Below are 23,684 nucleotides of genomic sequence, written 5' to 3'. Positions count from 1 at the left end.
TCCTTTAAATTTTAGAAGACATATTGTAATATACTTTGCATGGTTATGTGCAGTAGCTATTGTTTACAGTATCCGTTCAGAAAGGATTTAAATTTTCCAAAATAATTGGATGCATGTCAGTTACAGGAATGTTCTGTGGTACACCCTTATTAAACCACATAACCTTGCCTTGACAGGAAGGTTGTGGATGTTATGTTTTTCAAGGTAGTTACTTATTGTCTTGGTCCACTGAGAATTCCTCATGCACGGCAAGATTTGCTTTACGTCTGTCTGCAACGTTGCAAGTAAAAAATTTAATTGTGTAGGGTTGGTGGTGGAGAGGAAGGGTGCATCTATAACTAAAAGAGCATCTCCTAAACTCCTAGTCAAACAACCTCAACACATACTATTAATACTAAATATTAAAAAAAAAAAAAAAAAAAAAAAAAAAAAAACACACACGGTACCACTCAATTATAAATAAAAAAAATAAGGGGAATAAAACTGAAAGTGTCATTTAAGACGACTTGGTCTTTAACTAATGCAGCTCTCTGATGTCATGATCTGTTTTTATGAAAAACACACAAATATCATCTAATTGATATGCAGCATGTAGTTTTTTAATCCCGTTCCTGAAGATACACAGCAGCCTTTGTTCATTCTGGAACAGTGCATACCCTCAAGGACTTAAGGAACAAATCGTACCAAGTATGATCTTAATTGGATTAATTGTTCTTATGATAGAAATGAAAATGTCATAATTGTGTGCCTGACAGCTCCCCCGACAGCCACAACTTCCTGCAAGTGCAGCTCCCCTGCCAGGCTTGACAAGTTAATCAAGCTGCCAGGCCGATCCAGTCTTTTGGCCTCAGGGAAGCAGACGGTGAAATAATGCGGATTCCAATGTCCCACCAATTCTTGGAATTCCAGCACATTGCCTGCACTAAACTGACTCCTGATTCTTATGAAAACAAAGTCACCACCAACACAACCCACGCCTGAATGCTTTCCTGGTCACAAGGGCACAACCTTCAGTGAAAAGCTGGTAGACCAAAGCTCTAAGGTTTTTTACAACATGAAAAGGACATAAGAAAGTTTACAAAACGAGAGGAGGCCATTCGGCCCATCTTGCTCGTTTGGCTGTTAGTAGCTTATTGATCCCACAATCTCAAACAGATTCTTGAAGGATCCCACAGTGTCAGCTTCAACAACATTACTGGGGAGTTGATTCCAGACCCTCACAATTCTCTGTGTAAAAAAGTGCCTCCTATGTTCTGTTCTGAATGCCCCTTTGTCTAATCTCCATTTGTGACCCTGGTCCTTGTTTCTTTTTTCAGGTCGAAAAAGTCCCTTGGGTCAACATTGTCAATACCTTTTAGAATTCTGAATGCTTGAATCAGGTCGCTGCATAGTCTTCTTTGTTAAAGACTGATTAGATTCAATTCTTTTAGCCTGTCTGCATATGACATGCCTTTTAAGCCCGGAATAATTCTAGTCGCTCTTCTTTGCACTCTTTCTAGAGCAGCAATATCCTTTTTGTAGCGAGGTGACCAAAACTGAATATAACACTCTAGATGAGGTCTTACTAATGCATTGTACAGTTTTAAAATTACTTCCCTTGATTTAAATTCAATACTTTACAATATATCAGCATCTTGTTGGCCTTTTTTATCGTTTCCCCACATTGTCTAGATGAAAATATTTGAGTCAACAAACTCCTAGGTCTTTTTCACAGATTCCTCCTTCAATTTCAGTACCTCCAATATGATATTTATAATGCACATTTCTATTTCCTGTGTGCAGTACCTTACACTTTTCTCTATTAAATGTAATTTGCTATGCGTCTGCCCAATTCTGAATCTTGTCTAGATCATTTTGAATGACCTTTGCTGCTGCAACAATGTTTGCCACTCATCCTATTTTTGTGTCATCTGTAAATTTAACAAGTTCGCTTACTATATCAGAATCTAAATCATTAATGTAGATTAGGAATAGCAGAGGACCTAATAAGGATCCCTGTGGTAGTCCACTGGTTACCTTGCTCCACTCTGAGGTTTGAGTTTGAGGAGAACTACCAATAAGGTGTTTAACAGGTGTAGTAGTTCCCACTAGAAAACTGGGGTTCTTACCAATTCATTTTAGACCTGGGGCACTTACGGTACTGTACAAATGAAGTAGAATAGTGGTTAAATGTGCATCATAGCACTTCAAGGTGACTGAACTGCTACTGAAGCACCAACTGGCTAATGATTAGCACAATATTGATGTTTGCAATTGATTTTCCATTACGCAAGTCCCACACAGAAAATTACTTCGCTTCACAAACATTTTGGTTTCAGTAGACAGCTTTTTTTTTTTTCTCTTCTTGTAATTCAAGTACGATTACAGGAAAACCATATTTTTCCGTGTTAAATGTATTCAGATTCTCTGTCACAATGTACAATTTGTTTGCAATGGATTTTAGTGCCCTCCTCTTACCCTAAACTCAACTGACCTGCTACTCCACAAATATTATACTCTAGACGATTTACACAGCAGGGAATAATCAGGTTTGGAAGTGACAGTTCTTTGAGGAATTCGGACCCAGACAACAAAGCCAGTGTTTCAAGTGACAACTGACCTTTTCATCTACAAAGCTGATACATCATCAGTTTCACATCACCAGCATCACCCCCCACCCATAAACAAACAAACAAAACACATACATACAATGTTTAAGCTGTTAAAAAGTAATCAGCTTTGGAAAATTTAAAGCAACTAGTATGCAGGTGTCATTTTAAAGCAATGTTAAACATAAATGCCACAATTAAATAATTGGTGACATGCATGGCCAAAGCCAGATCATCTAAAATCAGAACTAGCAGTGTGACGAAGGTATTGAATGTCAATATTATGTAAAGAATAACACAGAATAATAAACAGCAATGAAAACTTGATAAGTTGTACTGAAGACCTAGATGCCATTAAGGTAAATAAGGTGTTAATGTCACAGTAAATTATATTAAAATGAGTGATTTACAGTATGCAGAACAGCTTCTGGTCTTCAGGCAGAAAGACACCTCCATTCATCCCCACAATCTGACACTTCCAATAACACAAGCATAATACTGTTAATACAAAGTTTAATCACAATTTAACAATATGGACAAATGTAAAGTGTGGCACACATAAATAAACCACCAGGGATTTCATCCCGTGCAGGAATTAAGAAAGACCTTTTCTGCATTTACTAAAAATCGAGCCTTCAGTCTGTATTATTGAAAATGGTCTATTGTTCAATTTTCCTCTTTCATTTTTATACTTTTGCCAGACTACACAGAACATTTGTAAAAAAAAAAAAAAAAAAAAAAAAAAAAAAAAGCTAAACAAGCAAACACACACAAAAAAAACAAAACAGATAGAAGTAAAAGGCAGGGAAGCCAAATACTGTATTTGAATAATATTTAAAACCTATATTGGATTTGCATTTTGTATTTTATAAAAACAGTCCCTGCCAAAATTAAAGCAACAAAATTATTGTTTTAAAATAGCACAACATCATTACTCTTAATAGTCCCACAGAGAATTGTTTTCACTTAAAAACAAATTTAGGAAAACAATGGACAAAAAAAAACAAACATCCAAAAGGATGAAAACAACATAGTGGGCCTCAGTGGTGGGCAGATCTGAGCACACAGAAGAGACGTACCCAGCCTGAAAGTCATGACGCCACAGCCAGCATACTCTATTGCTGAACTTTGGTTCTGCTGTGGAAAATACCACAATAAGTGTTGCTTTGTTCAGACACAGAAAAGGGAAGCTGAATGAAGACTGGTACAGACAGTATTAGAGATGAAAAAAGAAATCATGTCAAACTCTTTGAAACTCTATAACTAGACCTGCACATAATTATAAATCGCTTATTTAAAAACAAAGCACACTTAGAATGAGCTCTTTGATTTCAAACTACTAAATTTTTTCTCTACAATTTGATTAGATTATGAAAAGGACCCTCACAAAAACATAAACACCCCATTATAAAACAAAGGATTCAATCAAAAAAATACAACAACCATGTTATTTCCCTATTTTAATGGCGACATTCACTCAAACTTTGTACTAGGTGATGTAATTAAGGGCTTTGATAATGCAGTGTAGCGATCAAGGGGTGTATTCCACTTCCTGTCTGAAAGTTTGATTGAATAGTGCAATAGAAACAGAAATAAAACTGGATCATGAAGTTCTGTATATTATAATTGATTCTACAACAAAATCGGACTCCGCTCTCATTCTTTTCTATGAAAAACAGCTCTTTTGGTTATCACTAAATAACTGAACTGCAAATAAAAGCATGGCTAATAAGACGACAGCTGACATTGGTTTTCAAAACACTTTTTAACCGATGAAACACGTCATATGGACACTAGGGCTCTGCTCAAAAAAACTATTAGTGGAGTTTAGACAAACAAAGGTAAATAACTAACTTTAAAGCAATGCTACTATAAAGCAGTGATAATGGCATTGCTGTTGTGTTTACAAGTTAATAATGCAACTCGAGTCAATAATTTAAATGAAGGAGTGTCATTATTAACAACACACACATGTAGGCTGTTGTCATCCTAAGTCTATGAATCACAATGAATTGCAATACTAATGTTGGATGCACACACACACACACTCACTCACTCAACACAGTATACAGCTATGGCCAAAAGCTTTGCTTCAACCTAAAGAATTAAATTCAAGTCAAATGAAACCTGCTTAAATGTTATGTTAACATATTCCAAAATTGACAAATTGAAAAATATGACACTTTGAAATCTAACATGAAATACTGTACTACTATTATGACTTCTGGTAGGCTTTTGCAATATAATTTTGTAGTTTATTTGATTAGATGATGTTAAATAAAAGAAATGTAAAAATGTTCTTTTTTTTTTTTTTTTTTTTAAATGTCTCAATCCTAAAATTCTTGGTGATGCAAACCTTTTGGCCATAGCTGTACATTCATCAAAACTGGGACAAACTGTTCTATATCTGCAAGTCTCAAATTGCATCAGGGCAGGGACTGTAAAGATAAACAGCAACCTCCTCACCGCCAAGATGAAACCTGTTTTCACAGAGACACTGTCTCGGCTAGTCTATGGAAATTTCAACCATTTAATGAAACACACTGAAAATAATGCAGCCACCACATAAAAGATGTTAAAATATAAAAAAGGTGAAATATTTAAATAGCCTTCCCTACTTACCAAACCCAAACACAGACACAGACACAGACACATATACACACACATATATATATATACATATATATATAATTATATTTACATATATATATATATATATATATACATATATATATATATATATATATATATATATATATATATATATATATATATATTATATATATATATATTTATATATATACACATATATATATATATATATATATATACATATATATATATATATATATATATATATATATATATATATGTATATATTATATATATATATATATATATATATATACACACACACACATATTATGTGTATATATATATATATATATATATATATATATATATATATATATATATATATACATATATATATATATATATATATATATATATATATATATATATATATATATATATATACACACATACACACACACACACACACACACACAGTGCCTTGCAAAAGTATTCAGACCCCTGACCAATTCTCTCATATTACTGAATTACAAATGGTACATTGAAATTTCGTTCTGTTTGATATTTTATTTTAAAACACTGAAACTCAGAATCAATTATTGTAAGGTGACATTGGTTTTATGTTGGGAAATATTTTTAAGAAAAATAAAAAAACTGAAATATCTTGCTTGCATAAGTATTCAACCCCTGTGCTGTGGAAGCTCCCAGTTTGCACCAATGAAAGAAATTGCCCTAACGAGGACACAATTACCTTACCATTGGCCTCCACCTGTGAACCATTAAAGTTGCTGTCACATTTTCTGGATAAAAACCCCACTGTTGAAGGATCATTGGTAAGGCTGTGAATCTGAAGGAAAATGAAGACCAAAGAGCATTCTACAGAAGTTAGAGATAAAGTAATACAAATGCATAGATTAGGGAAAGGGTACAAAATAATATCCAAGTGTCTGGATATCCCAGTGAGCACAGTTGGATCAATAATCAGGAAGTGGAAGCTGCATCACACCACCCAGGCACTGCCAAGAAAAGGCCGTCCCTCAAAACTCAGTGCTCAAACAAGAAGGAGACTTGTGAGAGAAGCCACAGAGAGGTCAACAATCACTTTGAAGGAGCTACAGAGTTCAGTGGCTGGGAGTGGAGTAATGGTGCACCAGTCAACCATATCAAGAGCTCTGCATAACACTGGCCTGTATGGGAGGGTGGCAAGAAAGAAGCCGTTACTCAAAAAGTACCATCTAAAAGCACGTCTGGAGTTTGCCAGAAAGCATGAGAGTGCCCAGCTGCGATGTGGGAAAAGATTTTGTGGTCAGAGGAGACCAAGATAGAGCTTTTTGGCCAAAACTCAAAGCGCTATGTGTGGCGCAAACCTAACACTGCCCATGCCTCAAGACACACCATCCCTACAGTGAAGTATGGTGGTGGCAGCATCATGCTGTGGGGATGCTTCTCATCAACAGGGACTGGGCATCTTGTTACAATTGAAGGAAGAATGGTTGGAGCAAAATACAAGAAAATACTGCAAGAGAATCTGCTTCAGTCCGCTAAAAAACTGAAGCTTGGGAGGAAATTCACCTTTCAGCAAATGACAAGGATCCCAAGCACAAGGCCAAAGCAACATTGGAGTGGCTCAAGAACAAAAAGGTGAATGTCCCTCAGTGGCCCAGTCAAAGTCCTGATCTCAATCCCACTGAGAATCTGTGGCACTATTTGAAAATTGAGGTCCACAAGCGTCGTCCAACCAACTTGAACAACCTGGAGCAAATCTGCCAAGAAGAATGGGCCACAATCACTCTGACACTCTGTGCAAACCAGGTACATACTTACCCCAAAAGACTTAAAGCTGTTATTGCAGCGAAAGGTGGCTCTACCAAATATTAATGTGTGGGGGTTGAATACTTATGCAAGCAAGACATTTCAGTTTTTAATTTTTCTTAGAAATATTTCAACATAAAACCAGTGTCACCTTACAATAATTGATTTTGAGTTTAAGTGTTTTAAAAAAAAATATCGAACAGAACGAAATTTTAATGTACCATTTGTAATTCGGTAATATGAGAGAATTGGTCAGGGATCTGAATACTTTTGCAAGGCACTGTGTATGTGTAATTATCTATCTATCTATCTATCCATCCATCTATACACACACACACAGGAGTATGCGATTCTCCCATGATTCCAGCAACCATGCACGCAGCATACAATCCAGTAACGGTTCCTCATATTAAGTAGTTTATGTTTCTGTTATTTTGCTGAAGTAGGGCACTTTCATAAAATCAAGAATTTAAGACCCTTGTGTAATAGTGTACGCTAGTTAAATTATTTTTCTTTTTTAGTCAGATTTTAATTCATGGGCTCTGGCGCCTATCTACATTCTAGCAGTGTGTGTACATTATGCTACATTCCTGGTAAATGCTGGGTTATCTAAAGTACTGTGAGTATCTGTCTAAGCTTGCCTCACTACTAACTGCATCACAATAACTGCAGGGCAGCATCAAGTTAGACTAATCAGGGTATAATGGGATCTGTTACATTAGGACAGCGCAGTAAAACTTCTACAGAATAAAGCCAGAAGAATACAGGTCTTTTTAGGTGGAATGTTTTGTCATTAAAACTGCTGTCAGCCTGACACTGTGCTCATGGCAATTCCAAGAGACAGACTACTGGAATCCAAAAAATCCTGCCAAGTTAGGTCAGCAGACAGGCCTCCAGAATCAATACACTGCTGAATGGACCAGTCAGACAACCACAGCCTGTGGGGTAGCCAATGAGAGCACACAAACATACTGTAAGCAATTAAATAACTAATCAGGGGACAGTTTAACCCATTGGTTTTGAGCAATCACATGAACTGAAATGCTTCCATATTCTATAGTTGAACGCCATAACAGGATGCCAATGGAGGCAATATTTACCACAAGTTAATGTAGCAGGGCGGAGACTGGGAGAGAACCGGCGACCATGCACACCACAAGCAACCATCTTAACCACCATGAGAGAGAGAGAGCCAGGTCTGTGTTTATAGAGCTTCCAACCTCAACCCATCTCACAGGGGTCAGATTCCGCAACACTGCCCGTAACGTTAACACCTTGTTTTTTCTAAAAAAGAAAAATGTTTTTGTTGAAAAGCTTCAAGGTTAACTTAAGCGCTACTACTGTACGTGAACCTTGCTAGTCCTGTAACAATGACGACCCCTGCCATTCAGTCCTGGGGCTCTGTCAAGCACACTGCTAATTGTTCCAGCTCCAGTGCACCAAATTCAGAGGAAGTGTTTTCTTCATTTGTGGGTTCTGGGTTAAATTTTGTAACTATGGTGATCACGTGTCCAAAAAGTGCATATTTAATGACCTTTGACCACATTTATTCCCACAAAACAAAATAATGAATGTATGCAAGTCACTGACATTGATAGAGCTGGAATGACCCATATTGTCACATACTGTTGGATTTGAACCCAGGCCTCGGGAGGTGAAAAGGCATTTGAATTAATAGTACAATGTATCCCGTGAATGTGGTCAATAAGTCTCGTATGGGATGTGGATAAAGCAGTCTGTTCCACCCAGACTCACAGTCCCATCAATGCCTTTCAGGACTGATGGAAGCAACTCCCCAGGACACACTGAGGCTCAGTGCCTGGACAGACTGAAACCAGCCCGTCTGGCTCTGTGCCTCTCTAACTGTTATGAAACACAGCACTCTTTGTCAATGGATACTCCTATGGCAACTGCCTGAAGTTTAGAATCAAAAGACTCATAAAGCATTCCATTTTGAGACCACAAAATCGATGCGAAACAGCGATAGCAGCCTGGCCTAAATATGTTATGGTACTTAAAGCTAGTCATGGACCTGACTTTTTTGCCTTTGTATTTTATTGGAGACACACAAGCTCGAAGCCTTCTTGCCACTATGCACTAAGCGGGCCCCTGCTACTACTTGCAGTAACACAGGGTTATAAATGTCATCTGTAAGCTTTCCTAGAGCTGAAAAAAAAACATATTAGGTTATAAGAAAACGTGGGAATAAAATCTAAACTTACTGAACACTACTGGTGAACAAAAAACTAAACAATTAAATAAAATACAACCTGGACTCTAACATAGCAACAGGTGTATGTTCCAGATTAGAAGTGGAAAATTTAGTCCTACAGACTCTTATTAAAAGTGATGCCCTAAATCAGTTTCTTTTGTGGCTTTATCCTGTGGCTAGGAAGACACACCCTGGGAGGTTCCTCATGGTTGGGTTAGCTCATGCTGTGTCTTCACAGGGTAGCCCATGCTGTGTTATAATTACAAGGCCTTTAGCAACCAGGTACATTCTTTCTTGAAAACTTGCTGTCTTGTGTATACTGCCTACTTAATAGGTTCTTACAAATCCTTTAAAGCCAAAAAGTACAAATCATAAAAAACATGATAGTGCTGATTTATGTATAACTGCAACGGTCTCCAAAATTCTGTAGAATGCTACTTTCAATAATGGATTTAGATCATCGTGGAACACAGTATTTTTTTTTTTCTTCTGCATACTGGTTATATAACAGTTGTTAAAGTGACTGATATGCAATAAAACTATATCTGATGCACCATGTACTTCATAAATGCCTTGTAGCCCCTGTTAATAAGGTTCCTTATTAATATATCAAGGCTTATTTGTAAGTCTTTGACAGTATCAAGAGGTGTTGGACTTTTAACAAAGGTCCTACACATGCATTAAATTTCAGTATAAGGAGAATCTGTAAAACTCCCTACATAACATTAACATTACAATGGAAGCACCACTATAAACAGAGCCAAGCGTGGGGAGCATGGTGTCGGATGGTGGTCGGAGATGGAAATGTTATGTAACTCTGCTAGACCTGGCCAGTTACATTTGCAAGTAAAATCCTGGAGAGCTATAAATACACCCGGGGAGGAAGGTGAGGGGGAAAAAGTGTCAAGTTAACAACCAAAAAGCAACAATTGAATGTAAATGGATTTGAACCTCATGTGGTTCCTCAGACAGAAGTAACCAAAGATCATAACATTTATTCAGAACTATAGCTTGCTGTAATATCAACAGATATCAAGCATAGATTTGCAACTGAACATTGTTTTCATAGCCTCAAAGCTTCTCCATACATCAGCTTATTTAAATACAATAACCTGTCTGGCAGATGCATTCAAATAAACCTCCCTTGTGACCTTGTTTGTATTAGAACAAAGCAACATAACTCTTAATTGACCTGTAATCACTCAGATCAGAACTTAATACACACTATAATTGGACTGTTTTAAATCAGCCTACAACTCTTACAGTGCATGTAATCCCCTTCAGTGTTTTCGTCTTATAGTCTGGCTCAGGAAGGGCCAGGTTTTAACATTAAAACAGTGACTGTACGTACTGTATCAACATCCATTCAGATAATTAAAACAGGGTCCATCGTCCACTTCAGTAGTATTTAGGACACAAAACTACTACTGTAGATATTGCACAATGCAAGTACCCACCAGCGAAAGAGATAATGTGGCTTTTATTCCAATTCTCTTCACTGGGGCTTTGTGAAACTGGCACACAGAGTACTAACTAGAGCTGAATCACCTTGCTAATTCACTGACAATTTGACAAAGAAACATTTAACTGTAATGGCTCTCCATTTTTCAAAGCTGAAGAGCTTTACACATAACAAACAAAGTAATCTCCTGGGAAAGCAGTATTGGCCAGGTCCCCCTCTGTCATTTAACTTGTAAAATATCTGGATTACAAAAGGACTAATGCTGGAGTGTAAATTCACATCCAAAAACAACTGCTCATGTTTATTTTCCTTCTTGTGTTCTGTTATATTACACTTTTGGACTTCCCATGCAATACACCATTAAAAATCCTTTATCAATGCATATATTTCATATTAAATGAAATGACAGTCACCAGTTTATACACCAAAATGTAGGGACATAAGGAAGCCAAAACAGTTTGTGGATTTTTTCTGTTTGTCAGTTTGGATCATGTGTTTACTTGTTTGTGGCCGATTCATATCCCTGTGGTACAAGTTGTTGTTTTTTTTTTTCTCCAGCACACCATTTCATTACTTCTGTATTTATGTAAAAACACAGAATGTTTAAATATTTAGAATGGTCATGCTTCAATTACTTTTTATATATACAAGACATATTATCATTGAATCTTCCACTAAACCCCCCTATTTCTCATGCTGCTCACAAACAGAAAATATGTTTTTACCAAGAAGTTCAAATGTAACATTCAGAAATCCTCTGCACACAAAAATAACAATGATAATAAAAAACATAAATTATAATAAACATACCTTAATGAAAAATCACCTATGGATTTAGTTTTTCAAAGCAGAATTCAAGCAAAGTTTCCTCCTGTGCAGGTATGAAATCCCAGCAAAAAAAAATACTTCCACTCATAGCAAATCCCAGCCCTGCTGTTAAACCCTTCCTTCCTCTAACTCACAGAGGCTGCCTTTTCCTCCTTCCCTGCTATACACCTGCCACCCTTGCTCACTGACCTTCCACACTGCTCTACACGAGTGATTTGAAACTTCTATCTAGTTAGCGACTGGCATGGCTCTGCAGCAGACTCCACCTCTCTCACTTCCAGCACAGCCCCTAACCTGCTGCTGCTGCTGCATACTCCATCCAGCTTTGCAAACAGTCCCAGCTCCCTGAGCATGAGCCAGGGCTCCCTTTCCCTGCTGTGTTTACTGTACAATTACAGCTGATTAATGATCAAAGAGAAAGGTGCTCAAAGTCTGCACACCTTTAAAAGGGATAGGGGCTATTTTTGGATGATCGGTCACATTTTTTAAAAAAGTGTTAACCCCAGTATTTCAACCGAAAGTTAATTTATTTTTTCAATTTTACATAATGATACAAGTAGGTAAATGTAACTCAACGTCTCGAGCCATTTTAACATTTAATCCTCAATTGCAGATATCAAGAATGGCATTACTGATATCACAAATGGCTTTTTGATATCAGTATTGTAATCACATTGTTGATATCAAAAACGCCATTCTTGCCATCAGAAATGCCATTCTTGATATCAAAAACACTATTCTTGCTATCAGAAATGCCATTCTTGTTATCAGAAATGTATACTAATGAGCATCCAGTTTGAATTCTTGATATCAGAAATGCATAGTAATGAGCATCCAGTTTGAATTCTTGATATCAGAAATGCATACTAATTAGGTGATGAATTACAGCCGGTCTGCATGTCCGTTTTGTGTTTGGAAAAATGTCTGAGAATTCTTGTGACATGGACAATGAGCAATATGAGCAATTCACAGAAAATGCACTTCCAGGTAGGACTGGAACTCACAAGGCTTACAAGTTTCAAAATAATTAAGACAGAAGTAGTAATGTTCAGGTAAAGCATTCTGAATTTTAAATATATAGGTTATACAATGCGTTATGACCATACAATAAACTGTTAAATCTCTTTTTCTTAGTCTTTGAAAAGACCAGCGTGTTAAAGTCACTAACTCTGATGCTTCGTTATCGTTAGACAGGTCTGTTTTGGGCCATTCTATAGATGAAAAAACGCGCCTCAATACAGCAGAAACATTATTAATACTATCGGTTACAGCATTCTTGGCATATCCATGATAATGTGCTTACAAATGTGTCGACCGGAAGTCTCAGTCTTATTAGTATGGGTTTTTGAAGTCCAAAACTGAATCTGTAAAAAAAACATAAAAAATTCTGACTGGATGTTCATTAGCTTGCATTTTTGATATCGGAAATAGAATTGTTGATATCACAAAATGCCATTCTTCATATCTGAAAAGCCATTCTTCATATCAAAAACAGAATTGTTGATATCAAAATAAAAAGGTACCACTTTGATATCAACAATTCTATTTCTGATATCAAAAAATAACATTGAGAATTGCTGATATCAGCAATACATTACTGATATCAGTATTAAAACTGCTGATATCAGTAATTGAGGATTAAATGTTAAAACAGCTTGCCATATTAACATAGTGTTATCTTTAAATGGTAATTAATGTATTTTAAAGCTATGTTCTAGATATTTGGATAAAATGAGTTGTCACATTCACAAGGAAGCATCCCATACACATTAAAGATGAGGAAAAAACTTTCCTTGTTCTTTTAGGCCTTTGGCAAGTATATGACTATTGAATACAAACAAGGTATTTTTTAGCACTAGGATACAAGTACAACTCCTAATGCACAGCAGTTTAATCTCATCCATGTTTTACTGTGAGCTTATTTAGTCACGGTTTAACAAGTTCAGGTGTGTTGAAGAGCACAGTTAAACCTTGTATAGCTCAAACTTAAGTAATGGGAGTCGTGTTTCTACCCCAATTTTGTTAGGGTAGGATCATAAAGGCAAGCAAAGAGTAGAGGGATACAACTGGACGGAGGCTCTACCTCACACTTAATTAACAAAAGCAGTGTACTTAAACTACACATACAGGAGTGTCTCAGTAGACTAAACCCATCCCTCCCTCCCTCCCCCAGGGTAAACTGACAATCTATTTAAACAGGAATTTTAAATCCTCAGCCTGTCAACTCCTCCCTCAGCATGTGGACATCCACACGGTGCTGTTATCATGGATACTGTACAAATACCAGGCAAGCACTGCAAAGTGAAAGGAAAGAAAGTGCACAGTAACAAACTGTGCATTGCGTAAAGGTCATTTTTTCATCCATAACTTAAACTCTCAATCAAAAATAAATGTTATAACTTAAAAGTAACTAAGTTAAGTAGACAACTGTTTTGACTACTGAATATATAGCCAAGATAGAGTGGAAATGTCTGTCGGTGTACTGCTGAAGGCACAAGCCAAAACAGCTGGAGATTTCACTTGGTTTCTTATATTGTCAAACTTACCTTGAAAATAAACAACAAAAATCTTCTTTAAACAGCATTTTAAAAGCTATACAGTTTGTGGTAATACTAAACTTTTTCCCTAAAAACCCAACAATTTATGTAAAAAAACTGAAATGTATGCATTTTTATGAGGTAAAGGATATATTTTATATTTTAACTTTTGGGTACCAAATCCTTTAGGTTTGAACCCAAATATGAATTAATTTTTTTTATTTTATTTAACAGATAAAAATAATAAAATTTATATATATATATATATATAATATATTAGATATATCATTATTTAAATATATAGATATATATAGATATATATATATATATACAACAATTGTTCTTGTCTAAACATCGATTATGTAGCGCACTTCCCTGGTGGTTGAAGAGAGAAATTTGAATACCACCACACTTCCTGTAATGTTAATTATTCTGTTTGAAACGGGACCCACTCATTACATACCTTAAAATTCTCTGCAAAATTAATTTTCAACCATTTTGTTTCATGTGGAAGTTTATGTACAGTAACAGCTGCTTTATGCTGGGACTACTTAGTTAAAAACAAGCCATGACAGTCTCCATTTTCCCCTAATTTGCAACACTCACTTGTGCTAAAGAACTTTCTTAGCAAGTTTCATCACAATTGGATAAGCAGGCCTCTAGATACATGAAAAATGTAACACAGACATACTGACAAACAGACATTAAGCTTTCATACAACCCCAGAGTTCGTTGCTCTCAATAATTTGGGATAAAGTACTTGACAAGTTTTAACACAACTGGAGAAGCAATTCTCTCTCTCTCTTGAAGAAGAAGAAACACATGATATGGTAAACATGGATTTGCATTTTAAAAACAGGATATATGGTACTACACTAGGTTAAACACATCTCTGTTTTCAGCTCGCGTTGCACTTGCTGGGTCAACTGATATGGACTATAATATCCAGTCCATTCCTGCGTGTTATTCCAAGCACCGAGGAAATGGAGGAACAAGAAACTGGGATGTACTGGACTAGTAGGAGTCACAAGTGGCGTCCACTGGCCTAGACTGCATCTCAGTCCTATTTTTTAAAAGATTTAAATAACCTGCCAGTCTAGCCTCCTGTTTCCAATGCATTTCAGTTAATATAAAAATTCACATGGTGGCAGTTATGATAAGTTACTTTCTTTTACAGCACTTGTGGTATGCATTACATATTGTCACAACAATCAATGAAAGCCAGTATCATAATTTGAATGCAGAAAAATAGACCAACTACATCGCGCCAACATATAACCTGACATTTATATAACAACAACATACCGACTTGTTTAATAAAAATAAGCAATCTATCCATTAAACAACAATCCTGCAACCTTGACGAAGCAGCCTTCATGACTCTAATATCTCTGGAATTCACTGAAAAAACACGCCTTCAATAAACTGCGTCACAAGTGGAAATGATGGCTTCTGTGCTCTACACAAACCACCACTCCCTTTTAAGGCTTTGTTGGTTTGTTTCTGTAGCTACCACACCACATCCATTTGCATGCCATAACTGAACTGCATGCTTCCCATCAGCAGAGCCTCAGAAGTACAGACAGCATCCATTCAAAATAAAGTCATTCCAATCAAGGATTTTGAAATTATTGGTCAATGGCCCATTTAATCATCGTAGGTTCTGTATGTTGAGTTGAAGAGTTCAGAGAAAAGACGACTAAGGATCGACCAGATGAAAAACATCTGTCAAGAAAAAAGTACTAAAAAAGATATTCTCCTGAAATAAACGTTAGGCCTAAGGAGGCCATAATATTAACAAATACGTCAGCATGGCATTATAAAACATGGTACAATTGTGCACACAGTGACTGAAGGAGATATACAATTGTGACATAAAGGGTGTAATATTCAAAACTTGTTGAATGGATTTTAAAACACATATACCCAATTTTATGAATTTCAGTGTAAAAGCTTTAACTTATTTTGTGGCGTTTGTGACTTCCAACACATTGACATTTCCACTATTGGTTGATAAGGCTGCGTTTCAGAAAATTGAAATATGTAAAACACATATGGGGCTCGGCATTGATCTTTAAAAAGGTGATCTCTGTTTCATTTAATGACAGAATGTGACTCCCACTTCAGTGTCTGAAAGTTTAAACTCTTGCTGTAACCATAGCACATTGCAGCTAGCCCATTACAAGACAGATGATTTTGTACCAGGAAACAGCAACTTCACCTACTGTAGTGTTGTCTTTGAAACAGCTGCATGTTCCATACGGATGTATAAAATACCAGTTAAGAGCCAAAAGATCTTTAACAGAAGGGGGGGGGGGGGGGGGGGGGGGGGCATGCTGCTAATGCTGCCGAGACATGGATCTTAACCTTGGTTAACTGTACTTTAATCCCCTTTACCTAAAAATAGTACAGTATAATACAGTTGTCATTAATCTGCATCAAGTTTACAGATTAACATCACAAGGATACAATATAAAGTGGTTTTACAAGGGCCTATATGCAGTATTGGAAACCACAAAGTCATGTTGAATGGTTTTTTTTTGCCACAGAGCCTATGGAATGGAACAAGCCATTCCTGTAGAAGGGGGTGCAGTGGTGGAAAGGTTATAACAGTTAATCGTGGTCAAGAGAATTAATAAATTAGCCCTATTTAAATTGCATCCACTTTAATTGCAATAGGGTTGTGTTATTGTAGATGTTGTGCTTCCTTCCTTACTGAGAATTATTTATAGAGCCACAATGCTGAATTTGTGTAACATAACAAGCAGTGTGTTAGATTGGTGGCCACTTTGCATTGTGGTGAAGTTGGTATTCTAAAGCCTTTCATTTAAAAGAAAGTGAAAAATGCCTTTGTCAACCACATAGAAAAATGTTTTAAAATCTCAGCCAGTAACCATTAACAAGTTTTCTTTTAAGGAAGCAGGGGTAAATGGGTTGATGTTTTAAATAAAACTTCAGTTTCCTTGGCTTGTATTCTTTAAGAAATAAAAACTGTTTTCAGCAAATCTCATTCTGGAAATCCCCACCTACCAACAGAGTACTGTAGTCATCATAAACATCACCAGATCAAAATGGAAAGCTACAAAAAAATCCTTATTTATATAAAAGTTACCTTTCTTTTTTATTAATGAAGCTTCTTGAGATCTGTAACGCTAAAGTATGTGACATATGCATGTACAGTACCCAAGAAGATTCAGGAGTTCAGGGACAGAATTTAGCCTGGTTTCCACTGAATATTTTACCAATACAACACTTTCTTGCCTTCTCCCCCTCAGCCCACCTATCTACATGGTGGCACCCTGGGGCTCGAGGCAAAGTCACTTTGAATGAGTTTTTATTTGTTTAAATGTTCACCCAAGTGAACTGCAGTGTGGTTGCTTAATACTCGACTGCCAGTCCTGCTGTGGATTAAACAGGGTTGGGCCAAAATGGTTTAATAGATCAATTAAAAAAAATATGCAGCAAAAAAAAAAAAGCACTTTACAGAATGTTAAAAAAGGACCAAAAACAAAGTACACGGAACTGCAAACGCAAGTCAAAAAGGAAGTTAGAAAGGCCAAGAGAGAAACAGAAATGAACATTTCTAAGGGGGATAAAACCAATTCCAAAATGTTTTTCCAATATTAAAACAGCAAGAGAACATTCAAAGAGGAGGTTAAATGTTTAAGAGATACAAATGACAAAATCATAAACGAAGAAAAATAGCAAATATATTAAAATGATTACTTTTCACAAGTTTTTACACAGGAGGATATGGACAACATGCCCCACATGTCATCCAGTTCCTATCCTGTTTTAAATAACTTTAGCATAACCGAGGCAGAAGTGTTAAGGGACTAGGAGCTCTTAAAATAAACAAATCCCCTGGGCCAGGTGAGATCCTTCCAATAGTACTCAAAGAATTGAAAGAAGTTATTTACAAACCGCTAACCAAGAGCATGCTACAGTCACTTGACACAGGGGTTGTACCGACAGACTGGAAAATTGCAAACGTAATACCGATCCACAAAAAGGGAAAAAAAAACTGAACCAGGTAACTACAGACCAATAAACCTGACTTCTATTATATGCAAACTTATGGAAACTATAATAAGATCCAAAATGGAAAATTACCTATATATAAACAGTATCCTGGGAGACAGTCAACATGGTTTTAGGGAAGGGAGATCGTGTCTAACTAACCTGCTTGATTTTTTTGAGGATGCAACATCAATAATGGATAATTGCAAAGCATATGACATGGTTTATTTAGATTTCCAGAAAGCTTTTGACAAAGTCCCGCACAAAAGATTAATTCTCAAACTGAACACAGTTGGGATTCAAGGAAACAGATGTACATGGATTAGGAAGTGGTTAACATGTAGAAAACAGAAAGTACTGATTAGAGGAGAAACCTCAGAATGGAGTGTGGTAACCAGTGGAGTACCACAGGGATCAGTATTAGGTCCTCTGCTATTCCTAATCTACACTAATGATTTAGATTCTGGTATAGTAAGCAAACTTGTTAAATTCGCAGACAACACAAAAATAGGAGTGGCAAACACTGTTGCAGCAGCAAAGGTCATTCAAAATGATCTAGCCAAGATTCAGAACTGGGCAGAGACATGGCAAATGACATTTAATAGAGAAAAGCGTAAGGTAATGTGCGTTATAAATATCATATGGGAGATACTGAAATTGGAGAAGGAATCTATGAAAAAGACCTAGGAGTTTTTCTTGACTCAGAAATGTCTATCTAGACAATATGGGGAGGCTACAAAAAAAAAAAAAAAAAAAAAGGCCAACAAGATGCTCAGATACATTGTGAAAAGTGTTGAATTTAAATAAAGGGAAGTAATGTTAACACTGTACAATGCACTTGTAAGACCTCATCTTGAATACTGTGTTCAGACCTGGTCACCTCGCTACAAAAAGGATATTGCTGCTCTAGAAAGAGTGCGAAGAAGAGCGACCAGAATTATTCCGGGTTTAAAAGGCATGTCATATGCAGACAGGCTAAAAGAATTGAATCTATTTAGTCTTGAACAAAGAAGACTATGCGGCGACCTAAGTCAGACATTCAAAATTCTAAAAAGGTATTGACAGTGTCGACCCAAGGGACTTTTTCAGCCTGAAAAAAGAAACAAGGACCAGGGGTCACAAATGGAGATTGGACAAAAGGGACATTCAGAACAGAAAATAGGAGACACTTTTTTACACAGAGAATCGTGAGGGTCTGGAATCAACTCCCCAGTAATGTTGTTGAAGCTGACACTGTGGGATCCTTCCAGAAGCTGCTTGATGAGATTCTGGGATCAATAAGCGACTAACAACCAAACGAGCAAAATGGGCCGAATGGTCTTCTCTCGTTTGTAAACTTTCTTATGTTCTTATGTAATAAGAAAAGATTCCCTTTCAAAACAAATATACATCACAGAGCTTCTTGTGTTTTGAAAATTTTAAAAGGAAGCAAATTAACAGCTCAACTTCTATCAGTGTACTTGTTTCATTAAGTGCCTAGAAGATGTATACATGCCGTCAGTTCTCTTTACAATAAGAATGGGCACAAATACTTCCATCAACTACACATGGAGACAGGAAAAACCACGAGGACTACTGCTGCCGATTTCCTTAAAATCAATCAAGGGGTCTTCTACGCAACCATTTCCAGAGTAAACGTCAACACATTTTAGAAATAACCCCGCCACAGACTGGAACTACAGGGAAGTCTACATCTCATCCCAGCCCACCTCTCTCAGTGGGAGTTGTAATTATGCACAATGGTGAGAAACAGGACTAACACAAAACTGTCTATGCATAGTAAACCAGTGGGGTGTTTTCAAGTTGTTACTCACATTTCTGCTGGGCAGTATATATTTGAACAAGCAATTTATCAAGTGTATTTGCAAAGCGTATACAGGTGGTGTACACAAACCACCACCACCACCCCATAAGTTTACATGGGGTCACTCACTATGCTGCTTGACTACTACATAGGTTTACAATTGAATGCAACTAGCTATATTTTGTCCCATGGAAAAGCATAGTGAACTTCTTAAATTACTGTTGGGGTGGAGGGAGTGTTCTGGTCACTATAAAACAGTAGGGTTTCATAACACTTTGCTGTCTAACTGCAGATTACTGGCAACGATTTCCTCTTAAAACTTGTTTATGAACTTGTAAACTGGTATAGGTACAAACTTCCAAAAACAAAACTGAAAAGCGGGGAATGGATGAATTTGGTCATACTGTGACCGAGATTTGGGGGGCCGCTAAAAAATACCTCAACCTCCGTGGTTTCTGTGTTTTAAATCAAGATTTCAAAGAAACAATCTGTGTTTATTTGATAGCTATTATCAAAAAGATAAATTTGATCATCTTGAAGGTTTCTCAAGTATTATTCCTTGACCCAAGTAAATCCTCATATAAAAAACCGGGATTAGGTTTTCCGATAAGATACTACACTAAGAGAAGGTCGTGATTTGTACTTGTTGAATTCCTGTCTGGTTTTAAAAACAATTTCCTATGTTTTCAGCATTTCAGGATGCAGCTGTGTAGAACATTAAATTGACAAATGTCAACATTCAGCTTTATAAATGTACTTTTAAAGAAGCGATTTTTGGTCTGCTCAATGTTAGGTTAATTGGTGGTAATAAAACACTGCACGTCAGCTATTCACCCCATTTACGCATCACTTAAGTGTTGTTTTAGGTCAGAGGACTAGTCTTTTGCAAGAGTGAGGGGGCACTTTGTCAACTGTACTTGCAAGGTTTGCATTTACTTAAATGTTACAGCTGTAACAATGTATACTCACAGTGAAAATAAAAAAAGAGATATTACCTACTAAACAAAATAACATTACGTATTCAGTACGACCCTTCTCCAGCTGGTAACACGCACCAGCATCTCCAAGGGAAATCCAACAGTATGATAACTTGTGGGTAGTTTCTTTACTTAAATAACACAAGTTATCTGAGAAAAACAGAACTATACACAAATATAAAAATAAAACACTTTGTGATGTTAACTACTGTATGCTAAATTGAGACCAAGGCCTACAATTCATGTATTGGCCTGGAGTCTGATTTTCCAAAGTGGGCAAACAGCATTTAATAGATTTGCCTATTGTAGAAAACCAGGCCCCCATGCCTCCAGAACAGAAAACTGACTGCACCACCAGCACCTCCCCAAGATATGAATATTTAAAAAGCATTTTAAGCATTTAAGTTCACATAATTTTTCGGGTTTTTCCCCTAAAACCATGTATACCAAATATTGAATTAAGAGTTTGGACAAGGCTGTTTGTGTCACAGCAAGACTAGGGTACTTGCACACACTATATGTGCAGTGACCCAAAAAAACCCAGACCTGCAAACGAGTCCCCCAGTAACACAAATGCTTTCAATGCAAATCGTAGAATTTCTAAACCTACAGTGAAAAAGCAACATTATATTATTGTTTTAAAAGGCAGTGCCCAGTATACAGATTTAGGCAGGCTAAAAACTATATCAAGTATTTCTGCTAAACTTGACATAACAAGTTCAATACAGGATGAAAGTGTTGGAGGTGGGACTGAAGCCAATGCAGAACGAGATTTCACAGTTATTTTGAGTGAGCCTTCAATACTGGCCAGGACAAATGCTTGTTTGCCAAAATCAGATAGAAATATAAAGTGATTTTATCTAACAAAATAATTCTGATCTGAAGTGCACTTCAATCAGTTTGATAGGTTTCAAAAGTGCAGTTTTCTCATGAACATGTTAGAGAAAAGATTTTTGATTTTATAACATGGTATCTGGAACTACATAAGGTTAAAAGAGAAAGCAGAGGGGTTTCAAAAAAATTTTGCCCAACACGTCCCCACGTGTTGCTACAGCTGTTTAAATAACGGACCTGTCATTTTTCTTTTCATTGCTAACATCCTGACAGGTTTTTACACAGTCGGTTTCAAAGCTGTTTTTCAAAATGCCCACTTGTAATTAATGCTACATTTTTCACAACTCCACTACTCACTCTTTAAAGAAAGCTCTGTAAACAAGCTTGCCACTTCCTTAGTCATTTCATTTGGACAATTTAATTCTCCCTATCCATTCAACACTGCCATTAACCAACCAGCTGTTAACATGTTGTCTGCCAGTGCAAGCCCCTAGAATGCAAGCCAGCCGCCTTTCGCAGTGACAGTGACAAAAAACAGGCATATAAAAACAAAAAGAAAGCTATTGACAGAGGAATTCCTAAATCCTGGGGTGGTAAAATTCCACCACATCCATTACCAGTGAGGGGCAGCACAAAACATTCTGAGCATTCTTGTTGTAACAAACTAGTCCAGAGCATATTAAGACAGGGGATTCTGACAAGATTCTTAAAAATCACTTCATAGGGTGTTAAAATGAGGGAATGCCACCGATTCTTTGCACATTAACACCACCCTTTTTCATATTTTCATCCATTTAATGCAAAAGAAATTAGACATTCTAGCACTGCATTTAATACTCCCAGAAATGGAAAAATAAAACGTAGGTCATCATTTTTTCTTTTAAGAGCTGCTGCGCTGGTTAATAATAAAGTTTAATATGCACCTGATTCCCTTAAACCACACATTCCAATCCTTGCTTAAGGTCCTGCATTAACAGCATTTCAGGTGTACAAACCCAAAGCTTATGGGTCGTTTCCAACACAGAGCTTTTTTTGAGTGCATCTCAAAATGTGGACTAAGCGTTTTTTTCAATGGCAGATAATCCAATTCAGGTGTGTGTGTGTGGGTGTGTGTGTGTGTGTGTGTGTGTGTGTGGGGTGGGGGGGGGGGGGGGGGGGGGGGGGGGGGGGTATCTATTATTATTATTATTTATTAAATTATTATTTTATTTGGAAAAAGGATGTTTTTTTTTCCTACAAAAGAAAAATTTAGACATGAAAAACACTAACACAGAACATTAGGTAAATGTTATAAGCTGCTCAGCAGAGTTCTGCTACCTGAGCCAGAGACAGAAAATAAATGTGTAAGGACTGACAGGTAAGGCAAAAAAGACAAATAACCTTCTTAGACAAATAACCCCTAGCTTCGGGGTTAAGGAACCACCTGTAATAATAATAATAATAATAATATAATAATAATAATAATAATAATCTGAATATTTTTTGAAAACTAGAAAAGAATTGAAAACAAAAACTGATGCATATCAACAGAGCCCTGTCAAAAACCACACTAGTGGGAGTTTTTATTCCCAGTTTTAATTGAGAGATGATTGGGAAGATGTCAATCTGGCTGCCAACTGGTAGGTACTCTACTCAAATCACTCGAATGGAAGGCATTGAGTGAGTCTGCTAGATTATTTCTGAATCTAATACATCTAATTCATGTTTAACACTGCAAGTCAACACTGCATCCTTTGACAATTTAGCAGTTTAACTTAGTTTGGGGTCATGTATCTTTAAAGCAAACGTATGCATTAAAATGAAATAAGGTGGTACCAAAGCAAAATTACCAAGTGATATCAATGCTACCTTTGCTTCCTTTAGTTCATCTCATTACTATACCTACAACCTTATGTTTGCAGAAAACAGGTATCTAGGTAGCTAGACAGTCATTAACAACATTACAAAGTTTAGCAGGGCTTTGATTTGTTTCCTCTGCATCTTTAAAGCACTAGAGGGCAGCACTGTTCAGGCTT

At 36.6% G+C, this 23,684-nt stretch overlaps 1 protein-coding gene across 4 annotated transcripts in view; it reads right to left on the bottom strand.

Annotated features, from left to right (window-relative positions):
- Nucleotides 1-23,684, bottom strand: part of LOC121323854 (pleckstrin homology domain-containing family G member 3-like) — a 97,821-nt gene that overhangs the window by 55,425 nt on the left and 18,712 nt on the right. Inside the window, exon 1 of one of the 4 annotated variants that reach the window (XM_041265138.1) lies at nucleotides 11,480-11,686. The exons of the other annotated variants lie outside the window; for them this stretch is intronic. The gene's annotated coding sequence lies outside the window, so the exon portion shown is untranslated. Of the gene's footprint in view, nucleotides 1-11,479; nucleotides 11,687-23,684 lie in introns of those variants that run through there. 4 annotated transcript variants of the gene reach the window in all.

Source organism: Polyodon spathula, chromosome 12, assembly GCF_017654505.1.
Source record: "Polyodon spathula isolate WHYD16114869_AA chromosome 12, ASM1765450v1, whole genome shotgun sequence".
NCBI classification, from domain to species: domain Eukaryota; kingdom Metazoa; phylum Chordata; class Actinopteri; order Acipenseriformes; family Polyodontidae; genus Polyodon; species Polyodon spathula.
Note: the sequence above shows the minus strand (reverse complement) of the source record. Positions and strands in the feature narration are given on the sequence as shown.